Source organism: Neophocaena asiaeorientalis, unplaced genomic scaffold, assembly GCF_003031525.2.
Source record: "Neophocaena asiaeorientalis asiaeorientalis breed wild unplaced genomic scaffold, Neophocaena_asiaeorientalis_V1.1 scaffold320, whole genome shotgun sequence".
In the NCBI taxonomy this organism is placed as follows: Eukaryota; Metazoa; Chordata; class Mammalia; order Artiodactyla; family Phocoenidae; genus Neophocaena; species Neophocaena asiaeorientalis.
Window position 1 is genome coordinate 1234726 of NW_020174826.1, and position 8913 is coordinate 1243638.

General features: G+C 38.4%; 1 protein-coding gene across 1 annotated transcript in view; it reads left to right on the forward strand.

Moving 5' to 3' along the window:
- Nucleotides 1–2926: 2926 nt before the first annotated feature.
- Nucleotides 2927–8913, forward strand: part of CUNH8orf88 (chromosome unknown C8orf88 homolog) — a 43001-nt gene continuing 37014 nt past the window's right edge. The window contains exon 1 of the mRNA XM_024760417.1: nt 2927–3055. The gene's annotated coding sequence lies outside the window, so the exon portion shown is untranslated. The remainder of the gene's footprint in view (nt 3056–8913) is intronic.

An 8913-nucleotide genomic window follows, 5' to 3' on the forward strand; every position in this document is an offset into this window, starting at 1 on the left:
AAAATATTTTAAATTAACTGCCTGTATTTTTAGTTTTTTGATTGCCTCTTCATTTGAAAACAATTTTGTAGTGCATTTTCTTTGTGAGAATAAATAATTTGGTATTTTCTCCAGGATAGGCAATCAAAATTTATTTTTATTATTGAAAGTTTAGAAAAGTTAATTTCAGTAACAACTTGTAGTGTCAATTTTTAGTGTTGTTAAATTTGGGGAAACTTGTCATGAGTTTCTTATGTGAGCTCAATGATTTCAGGGCATTTCAAGTTTTCCTGGGCAGTGTAATTAGTATTTAAATTGCTCACTAACCTGTTGTTAAGCTCTTTTTGTAGATGTATATTATAAGTTCTGGATTATCCTTGTAGATGCCAATATTTCTTACCAAATCAACAAGAGATTTTTTAAAATTTCAATGTGTTTATATAATTTATTCTTCTTCATCAATTATCCAAAAAATTAGGAGTCTGCTTATTAACTATATTTAAAATGTATTTATACCTTGAAGTAGATTACTGATTTTGGTTTTATTTGAAAAAAATTTTTTTCTTCCATCTCACTTTTTTATCATAATTTCTATTGATTTCATTTAGTAATATGTAAAACTAATTTTATTGTATGATGTATATATAATTGTATATGTTACATTGTTAAACATATTCCTCAAGAAGAAAACTTCTGTTTTGACTAGATTAATGAGAACTGAATCCTACACCTACAATTTTTTACATCTGGGGGTTGAAAGGATTTACTGACTTCATTATCCACAGACTTCTGGTGCTTCATGCCACAGGACATGTTCTTATCATGACACCTCCTCTGACCTGCACTTTAGTCTCTGAAGCCAGGTGAGCTGTCTCAGTGGAAGGTAAGAATGTTGCTGGAAGCCTTTTCTACACCTAAATAGCTAGCAATAACTTGACTATGCATGGAAGTGATTGTGAAACTCCACACCTTTTAAAATGGTAAATCCTACCATATTACTGTCCCACTTAAACACTTCAATGCTTCCCATTGCTCTTAAAATAAAATTCAGTCTCCTTACTGGAGCCTACAAAAAACTGTAGGATTTCAGCTTTTCCTGTCTCTCCAAACTCATCTTCAGCATTCTCTTCTTGCTTTCTATTCAACCATACTGGTCTTAATCAGTTTTTGAAATATGCTAAACTTTGTTTTTTCTCACCCCAGGACATTAATACGTACAGTTCCCTTTCCCTAAATACCTTTTTCTTATTCTACATCAGCATTCAGCCCTAGCTTAGATGATCCCTTTTCAAAGAGGCATTTCATGTTCAGTTATCCCATTCCAGTCAAGCTTTCTTTGCCTTTACACAGCCTCCTTTGCAGTACTTGCCTTTTGAGTCCTCTTTCTAAATACTTTTTTCTGGAATGGGTTTTCTTAATCAGCATCCCTTTCCTAATGTTCCAATTTATCTATAACGTGTATGTATGTTATATATGTATGGGTACATATTTTTTTGTGTGTACATAAAAAAGCTGTTTGAAAACCTCAACTTAAATATTCTTTTATAATCTCATATTTACAAGTCCCAGTTTGAACTCATCATTTCCCTCCTTAAACCTGTTCTGCCTCTTGTGTTCCCTGTCTTATGTCATCACCACCTATTCACTTGTTCACCCAATTCTGAAACCCCGAGTCACCCTAGACTCTCTTCTTATTCACTCCTTTCACCCAGTCTGTCACAAAACTATTGATTTCACTTCAGCAGCATCTCTCAGATCTATCCCTTCTTCTTTGGTACTTATCTCAGACATCATTATTTTTTATTGGAGTTATTGCAGACACCCCCAGGGAAGCCTTCTGTGGCCTGTTTAATATTGCTATATCTTACACCCCACACACACAATCCGCCCTCCATAGTGCTGTGAGAACGACCCTTCCAATATTCAAAAAGATAAGTTATGAAAGATTCAAACTTTTGATTCATGTCCACTTCTGTTTCCTTTCCACACTGCTGTTTCCCCTACTCCAACTACTGTACGCCAGACAAGTTTTCTTTTCCCTTTGCACCGTCTCTTCTTCCTTGCCTTCTTCCTCCAGCCAGCTGGAAGAAACCAAGCCTAAGCTGTTCCGAAAACGGCTCTAACATTCCAAGCCTAAGGGTCAGTTTAGGCATTCCTTACACGATGCTCCCAACTTAAATCTATTCCCCTATCGCAATACTTAGCACAGCCCACAGAATTTGTTCACCAGCCCAGGGGCCCACCGGATTGTGAGCCCTGTAATTACACCCGTGTTCACCCGTGTTCCGCCTCCACGTCCCCCTAGTATAGTGGTAGTACCAAGTGGGGACTCTCAAAAATAACAGTGAAAAATTGAGTAAAAGAATAAAAGTGAAAATTAAAAATAAAGGATTCGGATTCAGATGGAGTCGCCTCAACCAATTTTGTTCCTTTCAGGACGGCAGTCTGTGTGCGATATGTATTCCTGTCAGAAGTTAACCATTTCCCTTACTCCATGACAGGCCGAATCCTAGCACCACTTAGACTCAGGCCAGGGACAGCTGCCAGCGCCTGCGGGATCCGCCGGCAGCTCCGACGCGGGAGGGGCTCAGTCGTCAGCTCACCGGCGGCCTCGCTCACAGAGGCGGCATAGCTCACAGACGCTTCCTGGAGTCCGCCGCCCGGCACCGCGCAGACGTCTCGTCTCGCGCCTCCCCGTGTCGGGCAAGCAGGACCGCCGGCTGGGGTCCCAAAGGCACCTCGGCGAAGCCTCCGCACCACGCGCGGCTCCCGAGACGCTGCGCCCGCCCCTCGCGCCCTGCACATCCAGAGAAACGCACGCCACTGGTTTAACGGTTCTGCTCCCGCCGGGCGGTGCCGCGCTCTGGGCCCCAGGCGCCCGAGGCCCCGCCCCGCGCCCGCCCAACGCCCGTGGGAGCCGCCGTCTGCCCCGCCCTCGTCGCCGCCACCCTGGCCCTGGAGCGGACTCGCGGCTGCAGCTGTTCACGGACGGGCAGCCGGGCGCTCGGCCGCCGCGTTTAGGGCTGAGCGCCGCGACGCGGCTGCTTGTCCCGAAGTCCTCCCGGATCTTAAGGCGGTAGGTGGCCGGGGATGACGAGCCATACGGGGACAGAAGTCAGGCCCGGGGTGTGAGGAGGCCGGTGGACGCCGTCTCCGAGGGAGGAAACGGGGGAAGTTGAGGTGAGGGAGAGAACCTCTGGGGTCAGTCGGCGCAAATCAGGCAGGGCCTCCACAGGGTCCCCAAGGTGGTTCTTAGAGTGTGAAGGGAGCGAGCAGGTCGGAAGGAAAGGGGTGGGGGCCGGTGTGGAAAACCGGGCGAGGGGCCAGTGGCCAAGGGAATTACACTGCTGAAGGGATATTGATAAAACAAAAACCAAACAAACACATAAAAAGCCCCAAAAAGGAAGTGCACATCGCCCGCTGTCCCAGGACCTGGTCCTAGGTAGTGGGATGGTTTGAAGACTGTTTCCCATGTCCTAGAATCATCCTTACTAATTTTGGGCAACAGTTTGTTTTTGTTTTTGAGATTACTGTAGTTGTTTTTATTAATAATAAATTAAATTCAATAAGAACAGAAAACCCAGTAAGAATAAAGAAGCAAAAGACATATGTGGTCACTTCACAGAAGGAAATCAAATGGTTAATGAACGTATTTGAAGATGTTCTATGCAACTTGTATGTAAGGGTATGCTGTTTTACAAAAGTTGACATATAACATTATAATAGTTTCAGGTGTACAACATATTTGTATCAAAATTTTATAATTGCTGATATTTTAGCAAAACTAAAAAAAAAAAAAAAACCTGAAAAAGGACAGTTACATCAGTTATGACAACCACCAACACCCATTACCTGGACAGTTTTATCCCACCTCAATGTTAAATTGTGCTTGTATTGAAAGATGCTTCACAAAGAAAAAAAATTTTTTTGGTCAGAAAGCATGAAATGGAAAATATAAGGGGACACTCTAGGCTTATAACTTTTTGATATTTTAGTTTTAATTTTTCCTGCATATGGCAACACGATTTGTGGAGTATAAAGTGTCTTTCGTCATGTAAGTCATAATTAGTTTATCCTGTACTCCTCTATATTTCCTTTATGTTATTTTTCATCTATCAGGTTTTCAGTTTGTGCTGTTTACTTACAAGCAGCATTTGGCTTTAAGGAATCCTAACTTTGTAAAAGAGATATTTTGAAGTTGAAAATTAAGATTAAATCCTATCTGGTATAATCCTATATGGGAAATATACATGAGGTAAATGAAAGCATGGTCTTTTCACTTCTTCTCTCAGCTTGTTTCTTTAATTTTATATGCTTTTATTTCTTAATTGCAGCAGAACCATCAGCAGTTTCTAAAGAAATCTAGAATTTAAGTTGTAAATTTTAAGTATAATATTCAGCTTTTAAGTATAATACATATTATGTTTCATATATCTAATCCATTCTGTGGATTAGAATGGCAGTGTACCATGTCTGCAGAGTGAGGAAAGCATAGTAATCCCACAATTTATTTAGTAGTTGAAGAAAAATGGAAAATTGAGGAAATGAAAATTATTAGCACACACCACTTTATTCAGCAAGGTTTTATACATAAATGTTCCTTCTCATAATTAATTTTTTTTTCCATACAAATAGTGTCCACATGGAATAGTGGAGAGTCAGGTGTCTTTTACTTACCAAACACACAAGTTTAGAGACAAGGGCGTGAACTTTATAGTCGGAACCTCATTTCTACCAATTACTAACCGTGTGAACTTGAGCACATCTCTTATTTTTCTTAGCCTCAGGTTTCTCATCTGAAAAGTAGCTAACAATGATTTTCTACAACAGTTAATGTATGGCTCAAAATTAAATGAGATAATATATGTAAAGCATTTAACATGTAGTAGGATCTCAAAAAATGGAGTTTTAATTAAAAAAGAATAGGATATGTTGGGTAATGAAATTTTGCCCCAATTGATCAGTATATATACTTATCTCATGGTACTATATTTTAGAAAATTTTAGGTTAATTTGTAATTTCAGAATTGGTAGGCCCTTATATTTAGTTTGGTATTTTTTTTTTTTTTTTTTTTTTTTGTGGTACGCGGGCCTCTCACTGCTGTGGCCTCTCCCGTTGTGGAGCACAGGCTCCGGACGCGCAGGCTCAGCGGCCACGGCTCACGGGCCCAGCCGCTCCGCGGCACGTGGGATCTTCCCGGGGCGGGGCACGAACCCGTGTCCCCTGCATCGGCAAGCAGACTCCCAACCACTGCGCCACCAGGGGAGCCCCTAGTTTGGTATATTTTTTTTAAACAAACAAATAACCTAAGATATAGTTAGTATTCTAGATGAAGAATAGCACCTACACAGGTTTCCTGACTTGCAAACCAGTGTTCTGTTCATACCACTTGGCATTTTAAGATGATTTGTGTAAACTTGAAAAACAACTTTAGTTAGTAACCATTTCTCAGCATGTGTTAATATAATGAATTTTTGAGACGTTGGATCAAAATGTCCTTTAAAAATATTTATACCACAAAACTATATATTTACATTTCAAAGACAACTTTATGACAGGCCCACTACTTGCTACCCAATGTTGTAGGTAGGGTTATGTTTTTTTTGCAACTGTTCTTTGTAACACTTGATATCATAAATGCCTAACCTAGGTAGCTTCAAAGGAAAGGAGTTCTACATTCAATGAGTGAGCAGACATTAGAGTTTAAGATTGAAGTTATTTTATATGCTGACTGTGTAGTTCAGCTGTCTTTATTTGTAACCCAGAGAATTAGGCTTTGGTTTGTGGAGCCCTGTCCTTCATAGATTCTGATCCTAGATCAGTTTTACAATAATAATTGCTTATTATTGTATAAGGTAAATACTTTTCCATTAATAACACTGTTTAAGACATGATGCTGTTATGTAGTATGCATCGCAAACTTATTCCCTATAATGTCACTGTCTCTATGCAGACATAGTTTACTTTAATAATTTCCTTAACTGATGTGGATTTATGTATCTGGGGACTTTGCTGTAGTTTTCATACTACAAATTGAAAGGGTAGGTGGTACTGAAAAATCTTTTCGTTTGTTTGCTTGTTTATTTACATGTGTTGTAAAATCATATAAGAGTTCTGTAACTCCCCAACACTTGACAACTGTGGATTTGCATTGAATACTGGGGATTTGCATTGCTCAGCAACTGGAAAAACTTTACAACCTACCAACTCGATTTCAGCTGAGCAATGAAAAATAAAAAAGTGTGTGCCAAAGTACTCTATTGTATTCTTTTCATATGGGAAACAGGATGGAAAATTACTACTACTAGTATTAGAGTCCTAATTAAAATGGCTAGGATAAACATTAAATAATGCAATATTAGACTGTTCTTTGGTCCATATTAAAATATTCCCTTCCACATAGAAAATATTCAATAACTATTTGAAGTGGGTTTTTTTTGCTACATATGCTTATAACTATTTTTTTTCCTATTATATCAAAGTAGTTCATTAGTTTTGTTTAGAAGGTTGTTAATCACTGTGCTGAAATACCAGTTAACATACACATTACAAATCTAGATGGGTGTTAACTTAGAGTACTGGCTTGCATCTCTCCGAATTTCAAGAAAAAGTAACTATTTGGTGCTTAGTTATCATTGCTAACTTTGAGAGATAGTTTATAAATTTATGATTTTAACACTTGAATTATGTCCAAAGGCATTTTTTTTAAGATGAAAACATTTCTTTGGAGCATAAAGAAAGTGATTAACCCTATTTTATATTTAGGGAAACAGTCACTTAGACCAACCTCTGCTTAAAATCATGGGTTACAATCAGTTTCTGGATGAGCAAGTGCAAAATCAGGTGGAGTTTTACTTTTGACTTTGTCTTGATAGGTATCAAAATTTGGAAAGCTTTTGGTCCATTCAGGCATCAGAAGATTTTCATTAAATAGGAGGTATTTAAATTTATAGATTTATTTAGTAAAACTAATTATGTTGCAGCTACTAAAATACAAAGATAAATAAAGCCTAGTTTTTTTGGCTTAAACTAACTCACAGTCTAACCAATTAGGCATATAATAGATTTTTTGTATGATACATTTTAGAAAAATTAATAGGCAAAATATTGGGTTGGTCAAAAATTCATTCAGCTTTTTCATAAGAAGTCATGGAAAAACCCGAATGAACTTTTTGGCCAACCCAATACAATATGGACCACTGGAGGAAGAAAGAAAAATCATTATTGTTGCTACCACTATTGTTATTTTACTATCAACTATTTGTTAGGAACTAGAGAACTTCATGTGAACCAGTTTATTTAATGTTAGCGTTGAGACATGAGGATACTTTCCAAGGAAGTAGAGGGAACTTGACCTTGGCTTTGAAGGATGAATAGCAATTTGGGAGAAGAGCAGCAGGGAGAGTGGTGGAACTCCAAACAGAGCACCTGAATATATATGATGAAACAAAATAACATTTATGAATTCAACAACTTAGTGAACATGTACTGTGTATTAGACACTGTGCTAGCCATTAGAGATATACCTGAGTGATAGAGCTATAATTTTATAGTCAGATAATAAGTATTTGAAACTAATGCAACACACTGGAAGAGGATACAGGGGTGATTTATGAGCACATAAGAAGGGTACTTAATGAAACTTGGACAGTTCTGCCTGTGTGAGAGGTGGAAAGAGAGTATGGGGCTAGCTTGATCATAGCATCTTGGCCAAAAGCATGGGGATGAGCATACCCATCACTTTTTAGACTCATGACCTTGGGCAAGTTACCTGATTTCCCTAAGCCTTCTCTGTAAAATGAGGATAAAAAAATGATAAAATTACATTTATTTAACTTTTACTATGTACCAGGCATTGTGCTAATGCTTTATACAGATTTTCTTTTTTAGTCTTCACATCAAACTTAGGAGATAGGGGTTATTGTTTTCCATAATTACATAACTAAGTGGTGGAGCTATGATATGAACCTAGGTAGGCTGACCCAAGACCTGAGCTCTAGCTGTTAATAGTGCCTAATTTATAAAGTTGTTCTGAATATTAAATAATGTGACATAGATAAGTGGTTTACTGTGCATGACACATGGATGTTGGGTCCTGTTTCTATTAATAATTCAGGAGGTGATGGGGTACTGGAGTTTTTTAAGCAGGTATTTGTGTAAGGAGATCATAGTTTGGAGACTCTATTCACCCATTTGTTCAGCAGATGCTTGTTTTACACCTACTTTGGATCCCGTCCAAGTACTGAGTTAGTTGTAGGGGACACAGGAGGAATGAAAATATTGTTCCTCACTTTAAGAAGACTCTGTTCCTCACTTTTGCCTAGTATGGAAGACAAATCAGCCATTATAGTGTGGTATATAGTATAGTATAGTACAGTGTTCTCTAAGTGGCATGATAAGGGCATATTCACTGTGTCCCAGGTACATAGGTACATAGGGAGAGGGAGTATTTTAATCAGTCTAGGTGTTCAGGGAGATGAATTAAGAACTACTGTGGGACTAAAAGAGTAGTGGTGGGAGTAAAGAAAATATATTTGAGAGATATTTTGGAAGTAGAATAGATAGGAATTAGAGACTGATTATGGTGTGGGGGCTCTAATATAGACAAATTTAAGGTGTCTTTAACTGAGGGTGATATGAGGGAGTTGGTGATGACTTAAGGAATACAGGAGGAGGGACATCTTTGGAGTCAAAGTAATGAATTTGATTTTTTTTATAGTAATAACATTTATTTAGCACTTGCCTTGTGCCAAGTATTTTTTTTTCTTTTTAACATCTTTATTGGAGTATAATTGTTTTACATTGTTGTGTTAGTTTCTGCTGTGTAACAAAGTGAATCAGCTATACATATACATATATCCCCATATCCTCTCCCTCTTGCATCTCCCACCCACCCTCCCTATCCCACCCCTCTAGGGGGACACAAAGCACTA